Source organism: Ranitomeya imitator, chromosome 5 (genome assembly GCF_032444005.1).
Source record: "Ranitomeya imitator isolate aRanImi1 chromosome 5, aRanImi1.pri, whole genome shotgun sequence".
NCBI lineage: Eukaryota > Metazoa > Chordata > Amphibia > Anura > Dendrobatidae > Ranitomeya > Ranitomeya imitator.
Window position 1 is genome coordinate 296,918,784 of NC_091286.1, and position 18,266 is coordinate 296,937,049.

Sequence of the window (18,266 nt, forward strand, 5' to 3'; positions counted from 1 at the left end):
ATGTCATCTCCCCTGTAAATAGTATATACCTGTTATGATCTGGTGGTTTAGGAGCAACATGGAACGAGCTCTGAAGGAAGTGGTATCTGTACTGACCGCAGTCCCTAAGCTCAACACAACACTAGAAGTAGCTGTGGAATGCTCCTAACTCTCCCTAGGCATCTCGTCACAGCCTACGAGCTAACTACCCCTAAAGATAGTTTTCCTGCTTCTATCTTGCCTCAGAGAAAATCCCCAAAGGATAGAATAGCCCTCCACAAATAATGACTGTGAGTGGAGAGGGAAAAGACATACACAGAATGAAACCAGGATGAGCACAGGAGGCCAGTCTAGCTAGATAGATAGGACAGAATGGAATACTGTGTGGTCAGTATAAAACACTACAAAAATCCACGCAGAGATTACAAAAATCTCCACACCTGACTAAAGGTGTGGAGGGTAAATCTGCTTCCCAGAGCTTCCAGCAACACAGAGTTAATTCATACTGATAAGCTGGACAAACATAGAAAGCACAGAACGGATAAGTCCACACTCTGTGGACAGAAAAGAACAAGCAAGAACTTAGCTTTGCTGAACTGGTCAGGATAACAGGGAAATCCAAAGAGATGTGAATCCAACCAGGAACCGTTTACAAGTGGCACTGGCTGAAGGAAAGAGCCAGGCATAAATAGCCGAGCAGAAAAGACAATCAGTAGAAGCAGCTGATGACCGCTAAATCCAAGGAGCAGCCATACCACTTGAAACCACAAGAGGGAGCCCAAGAGCAGAACTCACAAAAGTGCCACTTACAACCACCGGAGGGAGCCCAAGAGCGGAATTCACAACATATACCTGCTGTATGTCATCTCCTCCTGTATATTGTATATACCTATGTGTCATCTCCTCCTGTATATAGTATATACCTGTATGTCATCTCCTATATATAGTATATACCTGTAATCTCCTGTATATAGTACATACCTGTATGTCATCTCCCCTGTATATAGTATATACCTGCTGTATGTCATCTCCTCTATATACCTATGTGTCATCTCTTTTATATAGTATATACCTGTATGTCATCTCCTCCTGTATATACGTGTGTCATCTCCTCCTGTATATAGTATATACCTGTAAGTCATCTCCTCCTGTATATAGTATATACCTGTGTGTCATCTGTTCCTGTATATAGTATATATCTGTGTGTCATCTCCTGTATATAGTATGTACCTGTATGTCATCTCCTTCTGTATATAGTATATACCTGTGTCATCTCCTCCTGTATATAGTATATACCTGTGTGTCATCTGCTCCTATGTATAGTATATATCTGTGTGTCATCTCCTCCTGTATATAGTATATACTTGTGTCATCTCCCCTGTATATAGTATATACCTGTGTGTCATCTCCTCCTGTATATAGAATATACCTGTGTGTCATCTCCTCCTGTATATAATATTTATCTGTGTGTCATCTCCTCCTGTATATAGTATATACCTGTGTGTCATCTGCTCCTATGTATAGTATATATCTGTGTGTCATCTCCTCCTGTATATAGTATATACTTGTGTCATCTCCCCTGTATATAGTATATACCTGTGTGTCATCTCCTCCTGTATATAGAATATACCTGTGTGTCATCTCCTCCTGTATATAATATTTATCTGTGTGTCATCTCCTCCTGTATATAGTATATACCTGTGTGTCATCTGTTCCTGTATATAGTATATATCTGTGTCATCTCCTGTATATAGTATGTACCTGTATGTCATCTCCTTCTGTATATAGTATATACCTGTGTGTCATCTCCTCCTGTATATAGTATATACCTGTGTGTCATCTGCTCCTATATATAGTATATATCTGTATGTCATCACCTATATATAGTATATACCTGTGTGTCATCTCCCCTGTATATAGTATATATGTGTGTGTCATCTCCCCTGTATATAGTATATACCTGTGTGTCATCTCCTGTATATAGTATATACCTGTGTCATCTCCCGTGTATATAGTATGTACCTGTATGTCATTCCCCTGTATATAGTATATACCAGTGTGTCATCTCCTCCTTTATATAGTATATATCTGTGTTATCTCCTCCTGTATATAGTATATACCTGTCATCTCCCCTGTATATAGTATATACCTGTGTGTCATCTCCCCTGTATATAGTATATACCTGTGTGTCATCTCCCCTGTATATAGTATGAGTATGTATCTGTATGTCATCTCCCCTGTATATAGTATATACCAGTGTGTCATCTCCTCCTGTATATACGTGTATGTCATCTCCTCCTGTTTATAGTATATACCAGTGTGTCATCTCCTCCTGTATATAGTATATACGTGTGTCATCTCCCCTGTATATAGTATATATGTGTGTGTCATCTCCTCCTGTATATAGTATATACCTGTATGTCATCTCCTCCTGTATATAGTATATACCTGTGTGTCATCTCTCCTGTATATAGTATATATCTGTGTGTCATCTCCCCGGTATATAGTATATATCTGTATGTCATTTCCTGTATTAGACCGCGTTCACACGTTATTTGGTCAGTATTTTTACCTCAGTATTTGTAAGCTAAATTGACAGCATGATAAATCCCCAGGCAACAGGAAGCCCTCCCCCCTGGCAGTATATATTAGCTCACACATACACATGATAGACAGGTCATGTGACTGACAGCTGCCGTATTTCCTATATGGTACCTTTGTTGCTCTTGTAGTTTGTCTGCTTATTAATCAGATTTTTATTTTTGAAGGATAATACCAGACTTGTGTGTGTTTTAGGGCGAGTTTCAAGTGTCAAGTTGTGTGTGTTGAGTTGCATGTGGTGAAATGCATGTAGTGACTTTTTTGAGATGAATTTTGTGTGGCGACATGCGTGTAGCAACTTTTTGTGTGTCGAGTTGCATGTGACAGGTTAGTGTGGCAAGTTGTGTGCAGCAAGTTTTGCGCATGGCGAGTTTTGCGCGTGGCGAGTTTTATGTGTGGTGCGTTTTGAGTATGTGCAAGTTTTGTGTGAGGCAAATTTTGCATTTGTTGCAACTTTTGTGCATGTGGCAATTTTTCCGCGTGTGCAAGTTTTGCGTGTGGCGAGTTTTCCATGAGGTGAGTTTTGCACCTGTGGTGAGTTTTGTGTGAGCCTAGTTTTGCATGTGGCGAGTTTTGTGCGCCGACTTTCGTGTTTCGACTTTTATGTGGCGAGGTTGGTGTATGTGTGGTGTAATGTGTGCTGAGGGTGGTATATGTGTTCAAGCACGTGTTAGTGTGTGGTGCATTTTGTGTGTGTGTTCATATCCCCGTGTGTGGTGAGTATCCCATGTCGGGGCCGCACCTTAGCAGCTGTACGGTATATATTCTTTGGCGCCATCGCTCTCACTCTTTAAGTCCCCCTTGTTGACATCTGGCAGCTGTCAATTTGCCTCCAACACTTTTCCTTTCACTTTTTCCCCATTATGTAGCTAGGGGCAAAATTGTTTGGTGAATTGGAACGCGCAGGGTTAAAATTTCACCTCACAACATAGCCTATGAAGCTCTCGGAGTCCAGACGTGTGACTGTGCAAAATTTTGTGGCTGTAGCTGCGACAGTGCAGATGCCAATCCCGGACATACACACATACACACATACAGACACACATTCAGCTTTATATATTAGACTAGCTGAAGAGCCCGGCGTTGCCTGGGATAGTAAATATCTGTGGTTAGTTATAGCACCTCATTTCTCTTATTTTCCCATCACGCCTCTCATTTTCCCAATCACATCTTTCATTTTCCCCCTCACATCTCTCATTTTCTCCCTCACACCTCTCATTTTCTCCCTCACTCCTCTCATTCCCCCCTAACACTTGTCATTTCAACCTCACATCTGTCATTTTCTGATCACTCCACTATTCTTCCTCACTCCTCTCATTTTGCACTCACACCTTTTCATTTTCACCTCACACCTCTCATTTTCACCTCATCACCTCAGTATATACATGTTTGTCATCTCCCTTATATATAGTATACATCTGTATGTCATCTCCTGTATATAGTATATACCTGTATGTCATCTCCCCTGTATATAGTATATACCTGTTGTGTGTCATCTCCCCTCTATATAGTATATACCTGAATGTCATCTCCTTCTATATATAGTATATACCTGTATGTCATCTCCTCCTGTATATAGTATATACCTGTGTGTCATCTCCCCTGTATATAGTATATATCTGAGTGTCATCTCCTCCTGCATATAGTATGTACCTGCATGTCATCTTCTATATATAGCATATACCTGTATGTCATCTCCTCCTGTATATAGTATATACTTGTGTGTCATCTCCCCTGTATATAGTATATATCTGAGTGTCATCTCCTCCTGCATATAGTATATACCTGCATATCATCTTCTATATATAGCATATACCTGTATGTCATCTCCTCCTGTATATAGTATATACCTGTATGTCATCTCCTCCTGTATATATATGTACCTATATGTCATCTCCTCCTCTATATAGTATATACCTGTGTGTCATCTCTCCTGTATATAGTATATATCTGTGTGTCATCTTCCCTGTATATAGTATATACCTGTGTGTCATCTCCTCCTGTATTAGACCTCGTTCACACGTTATTTGCTCAGTATTTTTACCTCAGTATTTGTAAGCTAAATTGGCAGCCTGATAAATCCCCAGCCAACAGGAAGCCCTCCCCCTGGCAGTATATATTAGCTCACACATACACATAATAGACAGGTCATGTGACTGACAGCTGCTGTATTTCCTATATGGTGCAATTGTTGTAGTTTGTCTGCTTATTAATCAGATTTTTATTTTTGAAGGATAATACCAGACTTGTGTGTGTTTTAGGGCGAGTTTCGTTTGTCAAGTTGTGTGTGTTGAGTTGCGTGTGGCGACATGCATGTAGCGACTTTTGTGAGATGAGTTTTGTGTAGCAACATGCGTGTAGCAACTTTTTGTGTGTCGAGTTGCATGTGACAGGTTAGTGTAGCAAGTTATGTGCAGCAAGTTTTGCGCATGGCGAGTTTTGCGCGTTGCGAGTATTGTGTGTGGTGCCTTTTGAGTATGTGCAAGTTTTGTGTGAGGCAACTTTTGCATGTGTTGCAACTTTTGTGCATGTGGCAATTTTTCCGCGTGTGCAAGTTTTGCGTGTGGCGAGTTTTTCATGAGGAGAATTTTGCACTTGTGGCGAGTTTTGCAAGAGCCTAGTTTTTGCATGTGGCGAGTTCTGCGCGTGGCGAGTTTTGAGCGGCGACTTTTGTGTTTTGACTTTTATGTGGCGAGGTTGGTGTATTTGTGGTGAAATGTGTGCTGAGGGTAATATGTGTTCAAGCACGTGGTAGTGTGTGGCGCATTTTGTGTGTGTTCTTATCCCTGTGTGTGGTGAGTATCCCATGTCGAGGCCCCACCTTAGCAACTGTACGGTATATACTCTTTGGCGCCATCGCTCTCATTCTTTAAGTCCCCCTTGTTCACATCTGGCAGCTGTCAATTTGCCTCCTACACTTTTCCTTTCATTTTTTCCCATTATGTAGATAGGGGCAAAATTGTTTGGTGAATTGGAACGCGCGGGGTTAAAATTTCACCTCACAACGTAGCCTATGACGCTCTCAGGGTCCAGACGTGTGACTGTGCAAAATTTTGTTTCTGTAGCTGCGACGCTTCCAACACTTTTCCTTTCACTTTTTTCCCCATTATGTAGATAGGGGCAAAATTGTTTGGTGAATTGGAAAGCGCGGGGTTAATATTTCACCTCACAACGTAGCCTATGACGCTCTCAGGGTCCAGACGTGTGACTGTGCAAAATTTTGTTGCTGTAGCTGCGACGCTTCCAACACTTTTCCTTTCACTTTTTTCCCCATTATGTAGATAGGGGCAAAATTGTTTGGTGAATTGGAACGCGCGGGGTTAAAATTTCGCCTCACAATATAGCCTATGACGCTCTCGGGGTCCAGACGTGTGACTGTGCAAAATTTTGTGGCTGTAGCTGCGACGGTGCAGATGCCAATCCCGGACATACACACATACACACACACACACACACACACACACACACACACACACACACACAAACACACATTCAGCTTTATATATTAGATAAAGCAGAGTTAGTAATCAATTATTACTAAAGCGCTTTATTTCCCCCTCGTTATAATGGGTTCCTGTATGAATTGATGGATGGATACCCTTCGGTTTTTTCACCTTCCCCTGATGATTGTGATAAACAAAACGCGTTGCGAAGCAATAGTTTTGGGGTTACGGTATGAGTCCCAGCTGGTGATTCGTTGTGGGGTATTGTACGGACAAAAAAGTCTTCTCCTTATATATGATACCAGTAATTACGGTCCAGGACTTATCTGATGAACAAAGGAATATGAGGTGAGATTGTTCCTTTATTATAGTTTGGACATTATTTTGGTCTGCTATGATTTTTCACATACAGTATAAGCAATATACAGAACTATTTACATTGATTTTTGCTCTTTGTCCACAATATCATTGACTTATAATTTTCCAAATGTCGGTTCCTGCGTGAGTCCTTATGCTGAAGCATTATTAGGAACTAATGTGTGGTAATTTGCTTCTTGGACTTTTTGAATAATTGATCAGACAGTGGATTAATCTATCCAGTTTTTATGTCGACATACAGCTGAGTGTTATTTTTGTGAGTCTAGTTGTTTGTTATGTGTTTATTCAGCACTATTTTAAACACAATATATATATTAAAAGTTATATTTTAACTTACCGTATTAGTTTCACCTTGCTTTTTATACTATGAAAAAAAATGTAAAAGAATTGTATGAATCTACAGTCATCTCCGAATTGAGGGGTTTGGGTTAGTGTTTAGAATGCATTGGTAATATTTTTTGTTGTGCGGTAATCTGCCTTTTGTAAAGGCCTGGATATGCTAAGCATTGGTTATGGGATCAGGTTAGGTAGTGCTATTGTATTGGCTTTGGACATGTTGTCCTACTACTAAGAGAGAAGGCAGAAGGCAGCAAATGATCTTCAGATGGCTGGCATCACCCTGCAGCAAACACTACCATATAGAGCAGATGCAGTTGCCTAAGGGCATTTTTAATAATTGCATTCAGCACTTATGTATACTGTCCTTTTCCCACATGAACAGAAATAATTATCTTTCTTAACGCTTTTATGTGTTTTTTAAAGTGCTGGGCTGTTAAACATTTGAATTAAAGTTAACCATAAAATTTGCATGTCATGTTGTATTTCTCAATAGATGCCGTTGAGCAATTATTCATAATGGATTTTTAAACAGTTACATCTCCTGTAAGATAAATAAAATTATCAGTCAATGGTATAAAATAAATGGATGAGGGTGTGGATTCGGACTCTCTCATTACAATAGGCATATTTTGTATACTATTTCAAACAAGAGTCCTATGAGTGTTTCATTGGTTGGGATCTATTTTTCTACCAGTATAGATACTGAAGTAGAAAAACAATAAAAACTTAAACCTATATCCAAATAAAAAGGAATGCTTTCCAAAAATATGGCAACCGTAGTTAGATTATCTGCGTATTGCATCTAGAAACAGTTTTCAACAAAGTGGGTACCTGGTCAAAAGTTTAAAGTGGGACCCTAAATGCTAACATGTTGCACCCTCTCACTCAAACATTTAGGGTGCAGTGAGGTCAGATCGAATATTATTGAAATGGGTAGTCTGGGGGAATATTTTGGAGAGGATCAGCATAGAGAGGTATATTAGGGAGTGGGGCACTAGGCTATGTGCGCACGTTGCGTATTTGCTTGCAGAAAATTCTATGCTATGTAGGAGCATTAAAATAATTAACCTACATATGCTGTAACAAAAAAAGCAACTGTCATAAATCTGCGTGAAATGCAATATCTGTTTATTTTTCAAAAAATTGCATGAGCTCCCATATAATTTTAATAACCAGCAGAGGGAAAGCCGATGTCTGAGGGCAGATGTTAATATTCTGGGAAGGAGCCAATAGCCAAAGTTCCCAGGCTATTAAAATCATCTCACAGCTGTTTGCTTAGCCTTTACTGGCTAGCTTACAGGGGAACCCCAGAAAAATATTGACATGGGGTCCCCCTATAAAATCGAACCAGCAAAGGCTAGGCAGACAGCTGCGGGCTGATGTTAATAGCCTAGGAAAGGGCCATGGATATTGGTATCCCCCAGGCTAAAAACATCAGCTCTCAGCCGCCCCAGAAATGGTGCATCTTATAGATGCGCCAATTCTGGCACTTAGCCTCGCTCTTCCCACTTGCCCTGTAGCAGTGGCAAGTGGGGTTCATATTTGTGGGGTTGATGTCACCTTTGTATAGTCAGGCGACATCAAGCCCACAGGTAAGTAATGGAGAGGCGTCTTTAAGACACCTATCCATTACTAATCCTATAGTTACATGGTAAATAAAGACACGGCAATAATAAAGTCCTTTATTTGAAATAATCACACAGACTGCTTTATTGAATGTAAATTTACGATATTTACTTGAATGCCTGATCCCCGATGCCCTCGTCTCCTGCAAACAATCAAAAAATAATAAACCAACATATAATACTGTCCTGTCTGACGTAGTCTATTTAATACCGAGTGTTCCACTGCAATCTCACTTGTAGAACAATGATGTGACCGCTCTACCCAGCCTCTGGCAATACACTGACAGGAGGTAATCGCTCCCGCAGTGTATCACTGAGCCACCGTGACAGTCAGGGGTGAACCTAGCCTCTCTGCTGCCTGAGGCAAACTGCAAAATGGCAACCCCCCCCCCGTAGTACATTTTTTAAATCAGTAAAAAATGGTGCGTATTCTATAACAGACCACACCTACTTACCTCACGAAACGCTTAGCCAATCACAAGTGCCACACACAGGGCTGTCCGGGGCTAATAGGGGCCTTCCCATTGGGTTGGGCGAGGGATGTGAGAGCGGGAAGGGGGATGAGTATGGCTGGATGCCTGTATGTACCAAGGGGCGACATTGGACGTGGTGTGGAAGTTATGACCAGTCAGTCCTGCAGCAGAGACGTATGTGAATGATGTAATGCATCCTGCACTTGGGGCGTACATAGAAATTATGGGGCCCCATAGCATTAGTTCTAATTGGCCCCCCCTCCAGACCCCACCGGACAACGTACTGTATTGTCCACTTCCAGATTTCTACATGCCAAAAAATGGTATCACCACTATGTAAAAAAGAAGTCAGTGACCCCCAAGATGCATACTAAGCAGCTATATAGTGGTATAAGGGGCCCACCTCCGGTAAAATACAGACTAGAACAGGACAAATTCCTGAGGAAATTGTTTACATCTAATGCAAATGAGATTTTGGTGCCCCCCTATGACAGGTCTATTGGCCAATGAATGAAGTATATAAATTGTATTCTCCACTCTCTCCTCCTCTTCAGGCTGTGTTCACAGGAAGGTTTTGTTGCATTTTTACCTTGGTTTTATGCTCATCTGAACCTGCATGTTTTATAGCTGAGAACGCGCATTGGTATTTATTGGCGGAGAGTGAAACCTGCACAGGTTTTGCTGCGATTTGGAAAGAACGAGCACCAATTCTTTTCAGCGCTTTTGCAGCGTGCTATGGGTGTGTGAACATAGTCTTAAGGTACCTTCACCCATAACGATTTTGTTAACGATATCGCTGCTTTTTGTGACGTAGCAACGATATCATAAACGAAATCGTTATGTGTGACAGCGACCAACGATCAGGCCACTGCTGGGAGATCATTGGTCGTTGGCGAATGATCAGGACCTTTTTTTGGTCGCTGATCACCCGCTGTCATCGCTGAATCGGCGTGTGTGACGCCGATCCAGCGATGTGTTCACTGGTAACCAGGGTAAATATTGGGTTACTAAGCGCAGGGCCGCGCTTAGTAACCCAATATTTACCCTGGTTACCATTGTAAAAGTTGAAAAAACAAAAAAACAGTACATACTCTCATTCCGATGTCTACATAGTAACATAGTTAGTAAGGCCGAAAAAAGACATTTGTCCATCCAGTTCAGCCTATATTCCATCATAATAAATCCCCAGATCTACGTCCTTCTACAGAACTTAATTGTATGATACAATATTGTTCTGCTCCAGGAAGACATCCAGGCCTCTCTTGAACCCCTCGACTGAGTTCGCCATCACCACCTCCTCAGGCAAGCAATTCCAAGGGGGATGTCTGTCGCGTCCCCCGCCGGCGTCAGCTTCCCTGCACTGTGTCAGCCCTGGCCGTAAAGCAGAGCGGTGACGTCATCGCTGTGCTCTGCTTTACGGCCGGCGCTTACACAGTGCAGGGAAGCTGACGCCGGCGTGGGACGTGACAGACATCGGAATGTGAATATGTGTTTTTTTTTTTTTTTTAACTTTTATAATGGTACCCAGGGTAAACATCGGGTTACTAAGCGCAGCCCTGCACTTAGTAACCCGATGTTTACCCTGGTTACCCAGGGACTTCAGCATCGTTGACAGTTTCAACGATGCCGAAGTTGTTCCCCTGATCGTTGGTCGCTGGAGAGAGCTGTCTGTGTGACAGCTCCCCAGCGACTACACAACGACTTACCAACGATCACGGCCAGGTCGTATCGCTGGTCGTGATCGTTGGTAAATCGTTTAGTGTAACGGTACCTTTAGGGTATGTGCTCAACATCTGGAGGGGCTGCGTCTTGGAAGTCCCGGCCCTGGGACTTGCAATGGAACTCGGCTTCAGGAAAATGGCCACCACGATCTCCATCTGCGCACGCGCGGCATCCCGCGGCCATTTTCCTGAAGCCCTGGGCGACCTCCGGAAGATGGCCGCCGCCACTGATAATCCCTGGACACTGCTACAACGCGCCGGCGAAAGGTAAGTATGTGTTTATTTTTTATTTTTTTACCCTGTGTCATACGTGGCTGGCCAATATACTACATAGCTGGGCAATATGGCTGTGCAATATACTACAAGGCTGGGCAATATACTACGTGGCTCTGTGCAATATACTACGTGGCTGCGCAATATCCTACGTCGCTGTGCTATATATAATAATAATAATAATTTTTATTCATATAGCGCCAACATATTCCGCAGCGCTTTACAAATTATACTATGTAGCTGGGCAATATACTACGTCGCTGTGCTGTATACTACGTGGCTGCGCAATATCCTACGTCGCTGTGCTGTATACTACGTAGCTGTGCAATATCCTACGTCACTGTGCTGTATACTACGTGGCTGGGCAATATACTACGTGGCTGGGCAATATACTACGTGGCTGGGCAATATACTATGTGGCTCGGCAATATACTACGTGGCTGGGCACTATACTACGTGGCTGGGCACTATACTACGTGGCTGGGCAATATACTACATGACTGGGAAATATACTACGTAGCTTGGCAATATACTACGTGGCTGGGCACTATACTACGTGACTGGGCAATATACTACGTGGCTTGGCAAATATACTACGTGGCTGGGCAATATACTGCGTGGCTTGGCAATATACTACGTGACTAGGCAATATACTATGTCGCTGGGCAATATACTACGTGGACATGCATACTCTACAATACCCGATGCATTTGCATCGGGCCACCATCTAGTTCCATATACTCACGTGTGCTGCAGCAGAGCCGTCACTGCTTGCCCCATCCCAGGTCACCAGGGGCAGAAGACACAGGAGGACACAGGGAGCTGCTGCCTCCTCTAGGAGTCTGTGCAGACAGGCTCTCCCCCTCCTCCTCCGGTCCGACTGCCTCCTGTGCTCTCAGAGGAACTAGGAAGGAGTTATGGAGGGGACAGTGCACAGAGGCAGCAGCAGGCAGCGTCAGCAGCTATTCTCAGGATGGAATGGAGGGGGCTGGGGTAGGGAGCAGCCCTACATCTGGAGCCCTACAGCAATTTGTGACGCTGCCACCTACTGGCCACTGTATTTGTCACACACTGTGGTGATTTCTGGCTCCGAGCTCCTCCTGCTTTGTCCCTCACTGCCGAAGTCCTGATCAGCCCAGAGGGTGAGGGGGAGAGAAGACAGAGGAGGAGCCAGTGCTGGAGGCGGCACCAAGCTCTGCACAGGAGCAAAGCTCAGGACTTTGTGTATCAGTCTCCTGCACTGAGCGCTCCCACTGCCGCCCAGCAGGTGGCGCCGCCTGAGGCAACAAGCTCAAGTTGCCTCATTATAGGGACGCCCCTGGTGACAGTTCACCGGAGTTCATCAGCTCCAGTGCTCTCATTTCACTACCACTGTGTGAGAACTTTCCCACGCAGCGGTGCCAAACGTGAGAGCATCAGAGCTAATCAGCTGATGAACTCCGGTGAACTCTCAGGGCGGCTCAGTGATACACTGCAAGAGCGATCACTCCTGTCAGTGTATCGCCGGCAGCTGGGTGAGATCGACGTGGGACACTCGGTATTAGGACAGAGATAGACTGCCGTATTTCTCGTGCGAGAATCGCATTGTAAAGCTTGTACTGGCTGACGACTCTCCTGACCTGAGATTGACAGCTGCATAGTAATCATCACGCTTTCTTGCTCATATCAGGAGAGGTGCCAGGCCAGTCCGTGTAGTGCTATGCAATTCTCGCACGAGAAATACGACAGTGTGTCTTTGCCCTTACATGGACTACGGCGGAAGGGTATGTATATGTTGGTTTATTATTTTTGATTGTTTGCAGGAGACACAGGCATCGGGGATTAGGTGTTTGGTGAGTATGTATTTTGTATGTGAATATGTAAATGTTTTGATTTTTTTTTTTCAATTGAACACAGGCGCCGGATGACGAAACTATTCTCCCATCATCGGCTCATGCTGTCTCTGTTACATGTGACAAAACACGTAGCCGGATGGGAGTAGTAGTTCCTTCAGACGACGCCTAGGCACACACGTCGCATGGGTACACACTCACAGACCGACACACACATATTCTCTGCCCACACACAGACAGACAGACACACGCACATATTCCCCGCCCACACACAAACACATGCACATATTCTCCGCCCACACACAGAGACATACACACATATTCTCCACCCATACACACTTCCTCCATCTGACTCCCTTTGACAAATTGAAGTGTTTTTGGCAGCAAATCTGCAGCAAATTAGCAAACCTTTTACACGTGTGTTTTTGCTGCAGATTTGACTGACTCAATTGAAGTCAATGAGTCAAAATTGCTGCAAAAACACAAAAAGAATTGACATGCTGCTGCAAATACGGCCGGAAATTTACAGATCATGTGTACAACACTTCAGGATTGTCATTGAATTACCTTGCTTTAGTATTCCAGTGCATTTTGGAGCATTTACGTACGGAAAAAAAAACCTGCGAAAACGCATCATGTGCACATAGCCTTACTGTTTGGGTTCGCCCATCTCTACCTATGAACTTTTGTCTGTGCAGCTGGGATTTATAAATGTATGCTACATACAGTATTTAACACAACCACTGTATGTAATACCCCCGGAAGAAGGCACTACGCCGAAACGCGCCTTGGGGTGGGTGGCACGGTCTTTCAGGTAATCCCACAGGCATATATGTATTTTACCTTCACGGTCTTTGATCTGTACCCTTTCTTTCCTATTATGGCGGTCAGCCTCTAGGAATCTTTTCTGTGCTTCCAGTGTAGATAGGGCAGCACGGTGGCTCAGTGGTTAGCACTGCAGCCTTGCAGCGCTGGAGTCCTGGGTTCTAATCCTACCTTGGACAACATCTGCAAGGAGTTTGTATGTTCTTTCCGTGTTTGCGTGGGTTTCCTCCGGGTTCTCCGGTTTCCTCCCACATTCCAAAGACATACTGATAGGGAATTTAGATTGTGAGCCCCAACGGGGACAGCGATGTTAATGTGTGCAAACTGTAAAGCGCTGCGGAATATGTTAGTGCTATATAAAAATAAAGATTATTATTATAGATTTACATTTGGATATATTTTTTATACACACTATTTACACTAGCATACCTTTTAGCACAATGCATTTGCACTTTTGAGCAGTCTCTTATTGTTAGAATTACTTATTTGGCCTTTGGTTCCCTTTACCTGTCTGTTTACCATGGTTCCATCAACTGGTTTACCACTGTCATCTCCCTGTAATATTTCATGTTTTTATATTATGTTTTGTTATTTCAATAAAGTTTTTCACTAGTGATGAGCGAGTGTACTCGTTGCTCAGGTGACCTCCGAGTATTTGTTATTGCTTGGAGATATGGTTTTCATTGCCTCAGTTGCATGATTTATGGCTTCCAGATACACTGAATACATGTGAAGAATGCCTGTTTGTTAGGAAATTCCCACATATATTTATCTTATCTGGAAGCCGTAAATCATGCAACTGAGGCGATGAAAACTATATCTCCGAGCAATAAGAAATACTCGGAGGTCACCCGAGCGTGCTTGGGAAAACCCGAGCAACGAGTATATTCGCTCATCACTATTTTTCACTTTTTAGTACTTTGGTTCTTGTTGGTGCTTTCCTTTATATGATTTTCACTGTTTGTTATAGACAGACACAGCACATGCACATGTGTTCACTGGGCACATGCATACACGTACATATACAGTATGTATACACACAGCACATACACATATGTATACTGGGTGTACATACATATAAATGTATACAGAGCACATACATAGACATGTATACACATACACACATGTAGACCCAGAGCACATATACAGTACACAAACACGTGTATGCACGGAGCACATACATACATATAAACATGTGTATACACAGAGTACCTTCATCCAGATACATGCATGCAAAGAGGACATATATACCTATCAGGAGCCCATACATTCTAATATCTTCACTAATATATACCACCACGAATATATACCCACCATGAGCCCATACATTCTGATGTCTTCACTAACATATACCCCCTAGAGCCCATATATTCTGATGTACTCACTAACATATACCCCCCTAGAGCCCATACATTCTGATGTCTTCACTAACATATACCCCCTAGAGCCCATATATTCTGATGCACTCACTAACATATACCCCCTAGAGCCCATACATTCTGATGTCTTCACTAACATATACCTCCCTAGAGCCCATACATTCTGATGTACTCACTAACATATACCCCCCTAGAGCCCATACATTCTGATGTCTTCACTAACATATACCCCCCTAGAGCCCATACATTCTGATGTCTTCACTAACATATACCTCCCTAGAGCCCATACATTCTGATGTACTCACTAACATATACCCCCCTAGAGCCCATACATTCTGATGTCTTCACTAACATATACCCCCTAGAGCCCATATATTCTGATGTACTCACTAACATATACCCCCCTAGAGCCCATACATTCTGATGTCTTCACTAACATATACCCCCTAGAGCCCATATATTCTGATGTACTCACTAACATATACCCCCTAGAGCCCATACATTCTGATGTCTTCACTAACATATACCTCCCTAGAGCCCATACATTCTGATGTACTCACTAACATATACCCCCCTAGAGCCCATACATTCTGATGTCTTCACTAACATATACCCCCCTAGAGCCCATACATTCTGATGTCTTCACTAACATATACCTCCCTAGAGCCCATACATTCTGATGTACTCACTAACATATACCCCCCTAGAGCCCATATATTCTGATGTACTCACTAACATATACCCCCCTAGAGCCCATACATTCTGATGTACTCACTAACATATACCCCCCTAGAGCCCATACATTCTGATGTACTCACTAACATATACCACCCTAGAGCCCATATATTCTGATGTACTCACTAACATATACCCCCCTAGAGCCCATATATTCTGATGTACTCACTAACATATACCCCCTAGAGCCCATACATTCTGATGTACTCACTAACATATACCCCCCTAGAGCCCATATATTCTGATGTACTCACTAACATATACCCCCCTAGAGACCATACATTATGATGTTCTCACTAACATATACCCCCCTAGAGCCCATACGTTCTGATGTACTCACTAACATATACCCCCCTAGAGCCCATACATTCTGATGTACTCACTAACATATACTCCCCTAGAGCCCATACATTCTGATGTACTCACTAACATATACCCCCCTAGAGCCCATACATTCTGATGTACTCACTAACATATACCCCCCTAGAGCCCATACATTCTGATGTACTCACTAACATATACTCCCCTAGAGCCCATACATTCTGATGTACTCACTAACATATACCCCGCTAGAGCCCATACATTCTGATGTACTCACTAACATATACCCCCCTAGAGCTCATACATTCTGATGTACTCACTAACATATACTCCCCTAGAGCCCATACATTCTGATGTACTCACTAACATATACCCCCCTAGAGCCCATACATTCTGATGTACTCACTAACATATACCACTCTAGAGCCCATATATTCTGATGTACTCACTAACATATACCCCCCTAGAGCCCATATATTCTGATGTACTCACTAACATATACCCCCCTAGAGCCCATACATTCTGATGTCTTCACTAACATATACTCTCCTAGAGCCCATACATTCTGATGTACTCACTAACATATACTCTCCTAGAGCCCATACATTCTGATGTACTCACTAACATATACCCCCCTAGAGCCCATACATTCTGATGTCTTCACTAACATATACTCTCCTAGAGCCCATACATTCTGATGTACTTACTAACATATACCGCCCTAGAGCCCATACATTCTGATGTACTCACTAACATATACCCCCCTAGAGCCCATACATTCTGATGTACTTACTAACATATACCGCCCTAGAGCCCATACATTCTGATGTACTCACTAACATATACCCCCCTAGAGCCCATACATTCTGATGTTCTCACTAACATATACCCCCCTAGAGCCCATACATTCTGATGTTCTCACTAACATATACCCACCTGGAGCCCATACGTTCTGATGTCTTCACTAATAAATGCATCCCAGTTACCCATACATTCGGATGTCCTCGCTAATATATACCACCAGGAACCCATACATTCTCATGTCCTCTCTAAGGCTCTCTTCACACGTCAGTGTGTCTGGTACATGTGGTGACAGTTTTCACATGTACCAGAGAGCCTTACATGCACCCATTAAAATCCATGTGACCACGCACATGTCCGGGTGTTCACACAGAATGTGTGTCCATGTGACCCACACGTGGACATGTCTGTTTTTTTCTAGCAGCACGGCTGTCAATACGTCCCGCATAAAGTGTGACATCTTGTGTGCCCATATGATGCAGAATAGGAATGACAGATGTTTAGGTGTTAGATGTGAAAAGATTAGATATAGATAGCAAGATAGATGTTTGTGAGATATCTAATTAGTTTCTTATATGTATTTTACTGTACTTGAATTACACTAATAAAAAAATAATTGAAAAAAAAAGTTGGATTCCCCCCTATTTTCGATAACCAGCAAAGGTAAATCTGACAGCTATGGGCTTATATTATCAGGCTGGGAAGGTCTGTGGTTGTTGGGCCATTCTCAGCCTATAAATACAAGCCCACAGCTGCACATCCATTAGATGGCACTTTCCGATTGCCCTGGTGTGGTGACAGTCTGGATAATGGTATTTAGGCTTGATGACAGCTGGCATCCATCCCTGGGGTTTGTAATGGAGGGGTGTCTAAGAAGACACCCCCATTTCTAATTTGGTAGTAAAAAAATAAAAACACACACACACAGAAAATAAACATTTTATTTGGATAAAGACTCTCCCCACACTATCCCGTGTTCACCAATTTATTGAAAGAAAAAAAAAACCAGGTCCGACGTAATCCAAGGAATCTGACGTAGTCCCGAAATGGAAACCTGAGAGACAAAAAACACTACACCCTCGTTCATCAATTTATTCATAAAAATGTTGCCACAAAGGTCCATTGTAGTCTGTATTCCTTTCTTCTTTCCTATGAAGTCCATATGTCTTAAAAAGACATCCATGCAGGGGTTGTCTGCATGAGATTCTTAGAGGACTGAGTTTGAAATTTGCTGTTTTTCAATTTCTCTAAGGCTACTTTCACACTAGCGTTAACTGCAATCCGTCACAATGCGTCGTTTTGCAGAAAAAACGCATCCTGCAAAAGTGTTTGCAGGATGCGTTTTTTCTCCATTGACTAACATTACGCGACGCATTGCGACGGATTGCCACACGTCGCAACCGTCGCGCGACGGTTGCGCCGTGTTTCGGCCGACAGTCGGCCGCAAAAAACGTTCCATGTAACATTTTTTGCAGCCGACGGACCGTCTTTTCCGACCGCGCATGCGCGGCCGGAACTCCTCCCCCACCTCCCCGCACCTC

The 18,266-nt window shown here is 43.0% G+C and overlaps 1 protein-coding gene across 1 annotated transcript in view; it reads left to right on the forward strand.

The window, feature by feature from the left end:
- Positions 1 to 18,266, forward strand: part of PDSS2 (decaprenyl diphosphate synthase subunit 2) — a 358,886-nt gene that overhangs the window by 296,617 nt on the left and 44,003 nt on the right. The window lies entirely within an intron of this gene.